This window comes from Oncorhynchus clarkii, chromosome 4 (assembly GCF_045791955.1).
Source record: "Oncorhynchus clarkii lewisi isolate Uvic-CL-2024 chromosome 4, UVic_Ocla_1.0, whole genome shotgun sequence".
Lineage (NCBI taxonomy): Eukaryota > Metazoa > Chordata > Actinopteri > Salmoniformes > Salmonidae > Oncorhynchus > Oncorhynchus clarkii.
The window spans coordinates 16,382,852-16,397,894 of record NC_092150.1 but is presented as its reverse complement, the minus strand read 5'-3'; the positions used below and the strand labels follow the sequence as shown (position 1 = coordinate 16,397,894).

Below are 15,043 nucleotides of genomic sequence, written 5' to 3'. Positions count from 1 at the left end.
TCTCGATGGTGCAGCTGTATAACTTTTTGAGGATCTGAGGGCCCATGCCAAATCTAGACAATATACGCTTGTCCTATAATCAATCCTAACGCTGTCTAATAACACAGTAGTCCAGCTTACACAACAGATCAGCAGGGATGGAGGACCCATCTTTTCTCTCTATTACCTGCTTAACTGTGTAAACCTTGTGGGAGTCCAGCTTCAGCAGCTGCTCAACGGAATCCTCAACATGATGAAGAGACAGGGAGGAGAGCATTTATCTGTGCAATGTTCTGGATAAAACCCAGTACAGTACCTCAACGATGACCGTGAATATCTTACTCACTGTCTGAACTGCTCAGCGAGTCTGTAGTTGAATCACTGTTGAAATAAAGAACAAAGTATGTGAAAATTCTATCTTCTGAAACAGAATACATTTTCTGACGAACATGCACCCATCATAATCAGAAATAATTTACCAACCTTTCATCTGTAAGAATCTCAATTTCTTTTTTTGATTTTATTCCATTTCTGTTGACCTAAAAGTTTGGGGTCACTTAGAAATATCCTTGTTTTTGAAAGAAAATCACATTTTTTGTCCATTAAAATAACATCAAATTGATCAGAAATACAGTGTAGACATTGTTAATGTTGTAAATGACTATTGTAGCTGGAAACGGCAGATTTTTTTATGGAATATCTACATAAGCGTACAGAGACCCATTATCAGCAACCATCACTCCTGTGTTCCAATGGCACGTTGTGTTAGCTAATCCAAGATTAACATTTTAAAGGGCTAATTGAAACCTTTTGCAATTATGTTAGCACAGCTGAAAATTGTTTTTCTGATTAAAGAAGCAATAAAACTGGCCTTCTTTAGACTAGTTGAGTATCTGGAGCATCGGTATTTGTGGGTTCAATTACAGGATCAAAATGGCTAGAAACAAAAAAAAACAATCTGAAACTCATTAGTCTATTCTTGCTCTGAGAAATGAAGGCTATTCCATGCGAGAAATTGTAAAGAAACTGAAGATCTCGTACAACGCTGTGTACTACTCCCTTCACAGAACAGTGCAAACTGTCTCTAACCAGAATAGAAAGAGGAGTGGGAGGCCCCGGTGCACAACTGAGCAAGAGGACAAGTACATTAGTGTCTAGTTTGAGAAATAGACACCTCACAAGTCCTCAACTGGCAGCTTCATTATATCGTTCCCGCAAAACACCAGTCTCAACGTCAACAACGAAGAGGCGACTCTGGGTAGTTGGTTAGTGTGTGCATGCGTGTGCGTACGTGCGCGTGTGTGTGCTTGCGTGTCTCACCTAGGAGAGGATGGAGGACCAGACCATCAAAGATCCTCTTCGAGACTCTGCACCACAATGTGTTCCTCTTTCAAAGTGCTGTTGATCCAGTCAACCAACACCTGCAGAGACCAGAGTTCACCATAATAGTCAGTTATATTGAGTGATATTAATAACTGGGTGCTATAATTCTGTAATTCTGCTGGCAGGTAGCCTGCTATACTGGAGGGTTGCCAGTTTGAATCCTGGGTCTGACATGAAAAATCTGGCAGAAAGTAAGCTGGCAACTAACAGGGTTTCTGGTATCAAATCCTATTGTGCAAGGCACTTAACCCTCCACAACTGCTCCACGGGTGCCCAATGTGGCTTCATCCTGTATGTGTTTTCAGGAGGTGTTGGAAGCGGAAGTTAAATTTCGGTTGGACCTTGTGTACAGTTGACGAATAAAGTGATATTAGTCTCTTGTGTCCTACTTTTACAGAAATGTACCAAATCAAACAGTGTATAGATTAGGATCTGGGTGCAGATATCAGTACATTAGTATCTCCTGTAGTTCATCTTTGTATACCTTTACTTATCAATTTAGAGCAGACTCTGATGATGTCTGATAATGTCCACTTATATTTCTATTAAATGATGAGTGTTTCGTGTGTTATTGAAGTGTTTACAGAGAGCAGGTTTGAGATTACAAGGACCTGTCAGACTTGACAGTTAATACAGTTTTTGTATTCTGATCATGGAGTTCTGATCAAGGAATTCCGAACACATCATTGAATCAACCCCTACATTTAAATGTGTCCACCATGTCTACATTGTGTCCGGATTCCCTTTTCCGGTGCTATATTCAAATGCCAGCTAACCTCTGTAGCTAGCCAGCAAGCAAAGCTAAAGGGATTCTATAACCAAACAATTTGTATTTATTTTTTGTAAATATTATCTAGCTGGCTACCATTTATGTAGCCCAGGCAGCCGATAGAGGGCGCTAGATCTGCTCTACTTTCTAGGATTGATGTGCATTCCCTGTAATACACTCGAGTCCCCTGTAGACCGGCTCGTACACAAAGCATCCTCCATTCAGGCTGTAAAGGCATAATTTTCCTCCTTAACTAGCATTAATGGTGAGCAGCCTAAAAATATCTGTGTAATGTCTTAATAAAACTAAATTTTCCACCACCATTTTCAGATTTTCTGACAATTTAGGATGTTGCACATCTTGTTCAGCCAACGGTGTGCAACATCCTAAATTGTCAGAAAATCAGAAAATTTAGTTTTATTAAGACAGTGCACCTATGCGGCTTTTGTGCATCTAGACCTGTCTTTTCAATGCGATCTTTGTATTCTGATAGTAGAAGTCGCATGTAAGTGTCAAGTGTAGACGGCCATAGAATTTGTAGGGGTGTTTTTCTTTTCCATACCTTCTGCGCTTACAGAGGCAGATTTTGACCAATCAGATCAGCTCAGGAAAAGATCTGATGTGAAAAGATCTGATGTGATAGGTCAAAAGACCAATTAGTGGAAAGATTATCAGAATTGGGCTGCCTGTGTAACACAGCCATTTAGGTCTATACCGTATTATACTTATTTAATTGATAAACACAGCAATAATTTGATTTTACTTTAATTTATTCCAGAAGTATATTTTCTATTTCAAATCCTCTTTGAGGGTCTAGGGAGAAAGTCTGCATCCACAACTACTACCTTGCCCTAGCAATGACTTTCTGATCTGTCCACCATCCTCTCTGATACTTTCATTTTTATTTTGTTTGTAACGTATTTTCTGTGTAGCAATTATCTTCTACCCATATCACCCAAAGGTATCATGGTCCTACAGAAAAGTAGTATAATAATGTGTTATCATTGGTATGGCATAGTAGTATAATAATGTGTTATCATTGGTATAGTAGTATAATAATGTGTTATCATTTGTATTATAGTATAATAATGTGCTATCATTGGTACAGTAGTATAATAATGTGCTATCATTGGTATAGTGGTATAATAATGTGTTATCATTGGTATAGTAGTATAATAATGTGTTATCATTGGTATAGTAAAGTAGTATAATAATGTGTTATCATTGGTATAGTAGTATAATAATGTGCTATCATTGGTATAGTAGTATAATAATGTGTTATCATTGGTATAGTAGTATAATAATGTGCTATCATTGGTATAGTAGTATAATCATGTGTTATCATTGGTATAGTAGTATAATAATGTGCTATCATTGGTATAGTAGTATAATCATGTGCTATCATTGGTATAGTAGTATAATCATGTGTTATCATTGGTATAGTAGTATAATAATGTGCTATCATTGGTATAGTAGTATAATCATGTGTTATCATTGGTATAGTAGTACAATAATGTGTTATCATTGGTATAGTAGTATAATAATGTGCTATCATTGGTATAGTAGTATAATCATGTGTTATCATTGGTATAGTAGTATAATAATGTGCTATCATTGGTATAGTAGTATAATAATGTGCTATCATTGGTATAGTAGTATAATCATGTGTTATCATTGGTATAGTAGTATAATAATGTGCTATCATTGGTATAGTAGTATAATCATGTGTTATCATTGGTATAGTAGTATAATAATGTGCTATCATTGGTATAGTAGTATAATCATGTGTTATCATTGGTATAGTAGTATAATAATGTGCTATCATTGGTATAGTAGTATAATAATGTGCTATCATTGGTATAGTAGTATAATAATGTGCGATCATTGGTATAGTAGTATAATAATGTGCTATCATTGGGCTTTGATGATGGATGATCATTTGAGTAGAAGAACTTGGCTGGTGATGGGGAGTGAAATGTAAAACAAGGGTCAATCTTATCACTTTCAACTTCTCAAGTTTGGGATCTTTCAAAGATGTTGGCTGAACAATGTTTTTCCACTCATCTGTTTCAACACATACATTTGAAGTTGAGAAGCACACTACTTAACAACCATTTTGGAAGGAAAATATTATATCCAAAAGATGACGTGAGCTGGAATACAGCTGAATGTAGACTTCAGGGTCTTTCCCCTTCTACATATCAGGAAAATCCTCCATATCCCCTCTGCTGAGCAAGATATCAAGTGACTGTACCTGGTATCAGTGTAGCCTACACTTGAAATAATAGTTCAGGAATAGTTCAAATTCAATTATATTCAATTCATGTAAGGGACCACTTCAAACTTCAGTATCTGATTTGATCACTTCCTTCTCTGTGAGTGCACTTCTGCGCACTGAGCACACACAAAGCTGAGCACACACAAATAGCATGAATAGAGCAAAATGGCTATAACCCTATAACATCATGTCCCTCTGAATGCTTTTTGGGGATTCTGGGCCCCAAAACAACACACAACATCAAACTCAGAGGAATGCATCCTGACTCTACACTAACCTGACTGGGATTTAATGTGACCAACAATATGTCAAAGTGTCTTCCTGAGACTAGAGTGTAGCTTCACTGTCCCATATCTGTCTTTGTGATGTACTCTTCTCTGTCTGAGGTTGACAACAAAAGGCAAATTGAATAATCATACCTTCAGAGCAGTAGCAGCAAACAGATAGAATAAGGAAATAATGCTGTTGTACTCTGCTTCCTGACTAATGTCAACACTGAATCAATCAAAATAGCATTGCGACAGAGTAAAATACACCCAATCTGACAAGCACTTCTCCAGAAACGTGTTACAGGATAGCAGCACAAACAGTCTTCATACAATTCAGGACCAAAAATAAAAATGTGAGAAACAGAAGGTCAGAACGAAGGACTGAAAACGGTAAAAAGAGAAATGAGAGGATGTGGAAGGGAAGAAGTAAGCAGAAGTAAACCTTGGTATTGTTACACACAGTGTGTTCTGAGTAGAGGCCATGTATATGAAGCCAAGTGATCCAGACTTATAGTTTAGAGCATTTGGATAGAGACAACTGCTTAGAGGTGAAAGTGAGGTCACTTCACCTAATAGGAGTGGCAACCATACCACAGGAGGCCAAAACAAACATCCCACTGGGCACACACTGGTTGAATCAACATTGTTTACACATCATTTCAATGAAATTGCATTGAAACAACGTGGAATAGACGTTGAATTGACGTCTGTGCCCAGTGGCTGTATCATGGCTGTTGTCTGTCCTCCAGCACTCCTCAATCATATACAGAGAGAGAAGAGACAACACACTGCATGTGCACCATCTCTACGTCAGAGGAGCAGAGGAAACACGCACACTCCATCAACCCGAAGAGGAAAGGGAAAAAAGGGAAAAGGAGTAGTAGTCATGGTTACCAAAGACAAGAAAATAAAGACAGTCCTAAAATAAACCCCATCATTCCTTTGGCTAAACCAAAACCAGAAGGCTTGTGTTGTGAGTTCCAATCTCCGCCACACTTCTGATTCACTTCTGAAGACAAAGAAAGCTACCGTACATGTGTGAAGCACAGGAGGCTGGTGGCACCTTAATTGGGGAGGACGGTCTTGTGGTAATGACTGGAGTGGAATCAGTGCAATGGTATCATAGACATGGTTCCCATATGTTTGATGCCATTCCATTCGCTCCGTTCCAGACATTATTATGAGCCGTCCTCCCCTCAGCAACCTCCACTGGTGTGAAGTGTATAATTAAACACATTCACCGGCTCTCTGAATTCAAACATTTATTTCTTGATAGACAGACACGTCCAGGCAGATACACACAAGAAGGGAGGCGAGTTGTTTCCATTGAACAGCCTGTCTCCTGGCGATCCAGACTTGACCACTTAATAATTTACCCATGGTCTAAAATGCATGAGTGGACTCCTGTACATTCAGCTCTCTCTCGCTCTCTTTCACTCTCTCGCTCATCTGAAGGGCAGGTCAACACAATGATGCTCTGTGGTACAGAAGGAGAATAAATAATATTGCACATAAGGTGAAAGGCAACAGGGTCGGCATCAAGAAATATGGCTTGAACCTGTCCATATAGTCAGTCAGAGAATACTAAAATAGCACTGTTACAATTCATTTATCTTTTATATTTTTTTCCCCACCTTTATTTAACCAGGTAGGCCAGTTGAGAACAAGTTCTCATCTACAACTGCGACCTGACCAAGATAAAACAAATCAGTGCGACAAAAACAATAACACAGAGTTACAGAATAAACAAACGTACAGTCAATAACACAATAGAAAAATCTATGTACAGTGTGTGCAAATGTAGTTAGATTAGGGAGGTAAGTCAATAAATAGGCCATAGAGGCGAAATAATTACAATTTAGCATTAACACTGGAGTGATATATGTGGAGATGATGATGTGTAAGTAGAGCTACTGGGGTGCTAAAGAGCAAAATAATAAATAACAATATGGGGATGAGGTAGTTGGGTGTGCTATTCACAGATAGGCTGTGTACAGGTACAGTGATTGGTAAGCTGCTCTGACAGCTGATGCTTATTGTTAGAGAGGGAGATATAAGTCCCCAGCTTCAGTGATTTTTGCAATTCATTCCAGTCATTGGCAGGATAGATACAATAGAAGTACATCAATAATAATATACTGTATAAAGCTTTATGAGATAAAACATACAGCATTTGACACATATCTTCTTATAAAGCAGTAGAGGCTTTTTGCAGAAAATACACACCCACACAGCAAATTCTCCAGTGTAAAAAACCAAACAAAATGAACACAGAGTGTTAAATCAACATTGAAAGTGTTGAGTCTGTGGACCCATAGAGACATTGGAACAGTTTTAAATTAACACACTGCGTGAGTTTCAGGCCATTGTATTACACAAAAAAGGGGTTTGATTTGTTCCTAAAGGGGTACAAACACTTGCAACTGTAATGGTACCCTGTAAAGTAAAAAAAAAATGCTGGAAAATGTGATAATGGTGGTTTTGGTTCAAAGTGATTTGTATGAGTTTCTGGCCCATGGATTAGGGTAAAAATAGGCCTTCAAAGTAAGGCCTTGTGTAATACTTATTATATTTTGTTAAAAAGCTTATTTTTTATGATACATACTCACTTAGGATCTCACTTGGTTAAGTTCATAGGACTGGAAATGGATGAATGCAACAACCATATCTCTGTCACCAACAAATACAATCATGGGTCAAACTCAAATTTACTCGAAATTACAAGTAACTCTGGGAAATATTTGAACAAGGTTTCACACAAAACAGTGTGTTAATTTAACACTGTTCCACTGTCTATATTGGTCCACAGACTCAACACTTTCAGTGTTGATTTAACATTCTCAGCTATATTTTTGTTTTGTTTCTAACGCTGGAGAATTTGCTGTCCATGTTTTCCAATTGCATAATACATTCTCCAGTGTTGACTGAGTATTAAAACATAAGTGTGCTGGAGTCTGGGTTGTGGTTAGCATAAAGGAGGAATTAAATACTGACATTGGGGGAGATTAAATACAAACCATCTGTCTCTTCAGGCCAGTCCTCGGGGGTATCTGTAAGTCCCACGGCACTGATACGAGGGGTGAATTTAGTCTATTTCCCGTGGGTTCAATCATTGTTTAGGCTCAAAGTGGGCACAAGCACAGTGCCTTCATTCTCCTCACACTGTAGCTGTGTGTGTGACTGCGTGCGACTGTGTTTGGCAGGCAGACGTCACTCAGAGTTCTTGTATTTGGTGAAAATGTTGTACAACACCCTCAAGGTGGACTTCAAGTTCAGGTTCACAATGTCTATAACCAAACAATGCACACAAAATAAGTTATTCATTATTTATAAAAACTAAAATAAATCACAAACACAAAGAAAAGCTCATGCTGCTTGACTGATTCTGGGTAATATTGGTATACAAACATAAAAATAAACACTTTTCTTTTGACAATTCATCCTGTGAGACTTTATATTCAGGAAGACAAAAGCTGGCGGGGTGAGGTTGGGTGTGTTTGGGTCACATGCTGGCTTAGACTTACATCAATGTTCAAGTATCTAAAGTGAGAAAAGAGCTCCACCTACTGGACATCTAAGATACTCAAGCATCATGAGCATTCCGATGACAGTCTACATTCAGAAGGCTTCCCTCTTCTACTGAAAGTTCACTACCTGCATTCCCCATGTGTAACCGCTCTCCCTGTTCATCTAATGCAGGGGTTCCCAAACTTTGTAAAAAAAAATACAGCCAATGTTTACTTTATTAATTGGGGTTATTACAATCTATTACAAATCAGTCTGACAGTACTATTGACAGTATTTCCATCTGAAGGAAGTATAGTTTGAAGTGTCTGAAATGCATCAGATAGGTATTGGGATGTTCAGAAGATCATCAGGCAATAATGTTGTATGATATTCTGTGTAAAAAAGAACATCATTGCACATTTTCTCTCACAACCCCATTTTTAAATCAGGCAAAAACACATGGGGTCGCAACCCCTAGTTTGGGAAACACTGATGTTATATATTGTGTCAGTACTGTACCGTCTGGTTTGGCTTTGGGTTTCTTCAGTCCGCCGTCCTGCATCAGCTCAAAGGCAAACGCCACATTGTGGACCTGAGGGTAACCAGGGGAGAGAATGAACAAGATGAACCTGCTAGCGGTCGACCAAAGAAACACCACTTCTACAAGTCCACCTCTCACAGAGAAACACCACTTCTACAAGTCCACCTCTCACAGAGAAACACCACTTCTACAAGTCCACCTCTCACAGAGAAACACCACTTCTACAAGTCCACCTCTCACAGAGAAACACCACTTCTACAAGTCCACCTCTCACAGAGAAACACCACTTCTACAAGTCCTACCTACCTTCTGCTCAAAGTTCTCCGGTGTGAGGAAGAAGTTGTAGAGGGGGACAAAGTAGTCCTCCAGCAGTCCCATCAGCAGAACCAGATACACACCATCAGCAAACTGGGATTGTCAAACATTGGCAACACATGAGGATATGGAAGAAGCAGTGGCGACCCATCATTCAGGGCCAGTTATGAACCCCACCAGGGCAGAGCCCCACCTGTTATGAACCCCACCAGGGCAGAGCCCCACCTGTTATGAACCCCACCAGGGCAGAACCCCACCTGTTATGAACCCCACCAGGGCAGAGCCCCACCTGTTATGAACCCCACCAGGGCAGAGCCCCACCTGTTATGAACCCCACCAGGGCAGAGCCCCACCTGTTATGAACCCCACCAGGGCAGAGCCCCACCTGTTATGAACTCCACCTGTTTAGCAAAAAAGTATTATAGTCATATTTACTTGCTTGTTATTTTAGCACTAATACGTGTCACATATCAGTTTGTAAACAATGTAAAACATTTTTTATTGAGTTAACAAAGCTGCATACAAACATGGTCTATTTGTTGCTTTCTTGAGTGAGGCAGCTCCAAAATGCAGGTGTTTCAGCCTAGCTCAGCGGCCCAGCGGAAAGTACAGAGCGTAGGGGTTGGTAATCTTCTGTAGTTGAGCCATGATCGGCTCAGTGTTCTGTCACTCATGGGGACACTAGGTCACTGCAAAATCTACAGGGAGAGCTAGAAAGTTTAATCAGTTTTCATGTGGTTTCTTCCTTCACAGACTCCATGAAATGATGACCGCTTCCTGGTCAAATTATTAATTCTGTGTGTGGTTTCCTAGAAACAAGGTTGGCTGATCTTACCCCTATTGCTCAACTTAAGCCGCCAACCCCTAAAGTGTAAAGGAACGCATGTTTAAATCTCTTCAAATATTTGACCTCCTTCATAACATTGAGCTTGTCAGGTGTGTGATCCAAGAGTGTGTCAGATGCATCCCTTTCTGAGATGCAGTAAAAAAAAAAATTTAAAAAATCAAGAAATCAAGATCATAAAAAACTCTGCATTAATCACATTTTACAACAGGCCTCAATGTTCAACCAACATCTACTCACCAAATCTACCTATCATCATTCTAGAAAAAATAATAGAAAACAGAAATGTTATTGTTATACCTACGTATACAATAAGGATCCCCCTCTCCCCCCAAAAAAGAAACCTAACAAAAACTGAACAATAGTACTTACTCTGTAGTGCTCGTCAGCTCCTTGGTCACATGGCGTCTGCAGTACGCCCTCCCTTTTCTAAAACAAACAATCTATACAGGTCAGTGGAAGAATCTGAATTGCGTCCTCTCTCCACATCTCCTCAAAACCCATTGGATGAGAAAGCCAGAGGTCCCTCCCAAGCGAGGATGAATGCAATTGAGATTCTCCCAATGAGTCATCATTTATTCTTTTATTTCACCTTTATTTAACCAGGTAGGCCAGTTGAAAACAAGTTCTCATTTACAATCATGATGTGCAACAGATAATAGATATGTGTTGTGTCTCCTCACCTTGACCACCACCACCTGTACAGACATGTGTTTAGACAACCTGATGGGGGACAGATAGTGCATGGCCAGAGTCACTAGCAGGTACAGTATGGCCACCAGGTTCTTAGTATGGATAGCTGTGGATGGAGGAGGGGACCAGCAGAGGGAGCTGTCAGCATACACCAGGTTTTAATTGTGACTACCGGTACTAAGGTAAAATGTTTAATGAAGTGCTTTCTAGAGGTAAATTTAATGGTAAAATTAGGATTTTTATTAGATACTTTGTTAGTATGATATCAAAGATAACTGATCACAATACAGAATATATTATTAAGTGTTAAATGTAGTGTTAGCCACTCGGACTGGCAATTGAATGGCACCTATCAATGTTTGGTCTTAGACTGTAAAATACAACTCACAGTCAACGCTCTACTCAATGGACCAGCCGTGAGGCCTGAGCAGCTGGTTGACAGACTCCAGTACAGTTTGGAGCATCTGCTTCTGTCCTCTCTCTGACTGGGTCACCTCAGCCACATTTGGCTTCCGACCCGACAGCTTCTCTGTCACCAGCAGAGAAGAGACACACAGGGACTTATAAAGCAGTCGCTCAGAGCATCATAATAAACACAAACACACATACACTGCAAATGCTTTATAAACACTCACCCTAAACAGTTACACCATTTATCAGAATCAAAGAAACTGAAAACAGTGATGTTGATAGCATCAAAATATTATATAGTTCATCAGAAAAACACCAAGCTCAGCCACAGACAGACACTACACAGGGTACAAACAAATGATTCCTTACCAAATAACTTCTAGAGCACCTGTCCATCATAGCAATCCTCCTCCAAGTCTTTGAAGATGATCCTGTCCTCCTCCAGCTCATTGTTGATCCAGTCTAATAACACCTGGACACAGCAACATCCTTTAGCATCAGTGTATGTTCTCAAAATAAAGGGATACACACTACTGAGAGATGTGGATAAGTCACCAACCCTCTGAAGATCTTTCAATGTTGGATTCTCTGGAAGTTGTGTTCAGCATGTTCCTCTCAGCATCCACAAAAGTTTTACACTTTTGATCAGCTGAAAGCTTAGATGCAGCAGGTCTCATAAATGATAATCGATTGCCTTGAAAAACATGGTCTGGACTACAGAAATCATCTTCTGGGGCAAGGCTATGACGCATCTGTCATGAGTGGAAAGCATTCTGCTGTGTCTGCACGGATTAAAAACAGCGCGAGATTAGCATTTTATGTGCACCGTAATGCAGTGTTTGAATTTGGTTCTTGTCGATGTTGTAAAATCAGTGCCTGAGGCAGTTAACTTTTTTGCTCTCCTGCAGAAGCTTTATAACTTTGTATCTGGCTCATACGCTCATCTCAAGTGGCTTGCAGTTCAGAAAGAGATGTATCCACAGCAGCAGCCCAGGGAACTATAGAGACTTACGGATGTAAGGTGGGCTTGCAGATACATGGCATGCCGTAATCTGAGGGACAGGCTTCCAGCAGTTCTGAGAGTGCTTCAGGATATCACACTTGAAAATGGTGGTGATAAATCAGTGGAGGCAAGGGGCCTTCTTTCTCAGATAGATTTACATTTCATAGGGCTTTTGTTTACCTTTTATAAAGTGCTTGGTGATGCCAAATGTCTTTCTGACATGCTCCAATCGAGCTCTCTTGACCTAGCAAGGGCTGTTGATCTAGTAGGTGCCCTTACAGACACATTACAGGACTACAGAAGTGAGGGTTACTTTGGAGAACTATGGGAAGAGATTGCAGAGCACTGAAAAATAAGTGTACAAACAGCATGTAAAAGACAGCCTAAAACAAGCTTAAGATTTCACGACTCATTGATGATGAGCACTGTAGCACAGAAAAATTGTGACTAAAGTGATGTTGAGAGCTTCCAAAGATCTATCTATTATCAGGTGCTTGACAGTCTCACAGCTGAGTTACAGAGGCGTTTTTCAAAGAAGAATTGCGAGATAATGCAAGGGGTCCAGTCTCTCAACCCAAAGAATACAACATTCTTGAATAAGGAGCCTGTTTGCCTTTGCTCAGACCTTTGAGTCAGATTTAGAGGACCTCAAACATGAGGTTCATCAAACCAAGCTGCTTCTTGATAGGAGAGAGAAAAGTGGAAGGGACAGACCGTCTACTCTCCTGGACTTTGTTGTGTTTCGAGAAACCTTATAAAGGTCTTCCATGAGCACTTTCGACTTTCTAAGATTTCTGTTGTTACACCAGTCAGCCGTGTTTCTTGCGAGAGAAGCTTTTTCAGCTATAAATCTGATTAAAACCCACCTGTAACGGTACAAGCTACATAATTTTCACATTTACATTTTTGTCATTGAGCAGATGCTCTTCTCCAGAGCGACTTACAGTCTAGCATCCTACTTATAAGTGGTACTTATGTTATAGCAGTTTTAAAGTTGAAGAAATGCCTTGATTGAGAAACTAGCCAATCTCTCACATGGGCCGTTCAGTTCTGTTGTTTGGGTGGCAGGATCTCCAAGTAAGGTTTGGACGGTCTGGCACACTGATTGGGCTAGTGAGGTCAAGAGAGTGACACTGTTAAATATCACAGTCTATGAGTGACAGTCACCTCCAGGACTGTACACAGTTTTCCCCCCCAGCCAGGGACATCGGGAGGTGGGTCTGGTGGGCAAAGATGTCTGGGGTTTTACACATGACCCTGGGACAAAACATGAAAGACATTCATTACAATAAAATGACAATCCCTCCACACTCGATTGGTTATTCATAGAAAGGTTAAATGCCTTACCTCTGGGTCTCCAATGGCAGAGTCAAAGTCAGCACAAACAAATACCAAACCTGGGCTGAACTGAAACAAAGAGCATTGATTTAAATTGAAGTCCATGACACCTCGAGGGGCATTGTAAATATAACAGCTGAGGGCTAATCTCTTTATATAAATCAAGGACCACTTTGGAAACAAGTGTTAAATTATGAATTATGAATTGTAAGTGCTATCCTCTGAGAATACATTGTACATGCTGTTTGTTTTTTACCCCCAAAATTATATTAACCTATTATTATTATTGTTGTGGAAAATGTAATCCAAAGATTAAGGCAGAGAGTATTCAATTGTATAATAACTTTAATCAAGAAACTGCAGGGGAGGGAGATCTGATTTCACAGGGAAGAACTCAGGAGTAAATGGTTCCATGTCCCTTATATAGTGGGAGGTGATAACACAATCATATTATTTACGCAGGTTATTTTATACAAGCAACAATTCCAGAACACAATGGCCTTGTGTTAGGGTGCAGACATAACAGGAGTCTATGAAAGGCATAACATCACAGAACATATCCCTTGAAAAGTTACAACAGCTCACCCCACATTCTGTCCCTGTCCCTTCACTCACCTGACCAGAGCCATACCGTTCCTCACTTTCCCCATCGTCACACTGTCCACCAGTGGTAGTAGATGTTCTACAGTTGACCAAGATATCCGACACCTTAGCTAGCCTCTGCCAGTTTGTCGTGTTTTAAAAAAATATATTGCTTTGTTGTTTTTACCCTGACTGCACTACACATATCTCAATTGGGACAATAAAGATAATTATAGATAGCCCATTTCATCTCACCGGTTAGAAGTAGACTTATCCATACTGCAGTGTGCATAGAATACCAATGTACAATAAGGATGGAGAATCACATAGGAGTTTGTAGCGGGTCATCTGCTCATAAATCAAAGCTGTTCCAGATCTCTTTCAACAGAGTTGTAAGGACTTCAATGCCAGGAGGACAGGAACACAACTTTAAAGCAAAGTTAAGGGAATGAAAATAGCTGTACCTGTAGAACACGCTGCAGAGCAATACAACTTTATATTGGATTTAGAGGAACACATTTGTGTATTTATTAGAGATGTTTGTGTCACCTGACCACAGGACAGTTTTGATTGGTTTTCATACCAAGGAACGTGGACATTTACACATTTTGAATTTTGTTAATGAAATTGAATAATAAAGTGTGACGTGCAGATGTTGAGGTAAAAACATGTTTTTTAAGTAAAAGTCAAAACTTCTTTCCCTTGTGGTATGAGTTGGTATAATATCTTACTTAGGCCATGTAAAAAATATATATATATATATATATATGGTGGTCACTCACAAGGTTACACCAGTCCTGCTAGAAAATAATGTGCTCGGGGGATATGGAAGAAAATCACACTAACACAGATTCAAATATATAAACAAATCTGAAGTGCTCCGTTAGAGATTTGTTTTCAGAGCATGACATAACAGAAAATTAAGTAAAACTGCATGAGATCCTTCTCAGTATACCAGGGTAACTGGCTGGTGACTGGATCCTGTCAAACACAGATTGGAGCCATGGCACTGAAAGCAGGCAATAACTTCAATAACTACTGCCAGCTGGCAAGAGCCACCCTGCCAGACGGTAAGCTCCACAGCACCTGCCATGACCAGCAGCAACCGGGGCATTGTCTCAGTGCCGACTA

General features: G+C 39.9%; 1 pseudogene; it reads right to left on the bottom strand.

The window, feature by feature from the left end:
* Window positions 1–7,888: 7,888 nt before the first annotated feature.
* On the bottom strand, window positions 7,889–11,666 carry LOC139407507 (beta-parvin-like; annotated as a pseudogene).
* Between the last annotated feature and the right edge of the window lie 3,377 nt (window positions 11,667–15,043).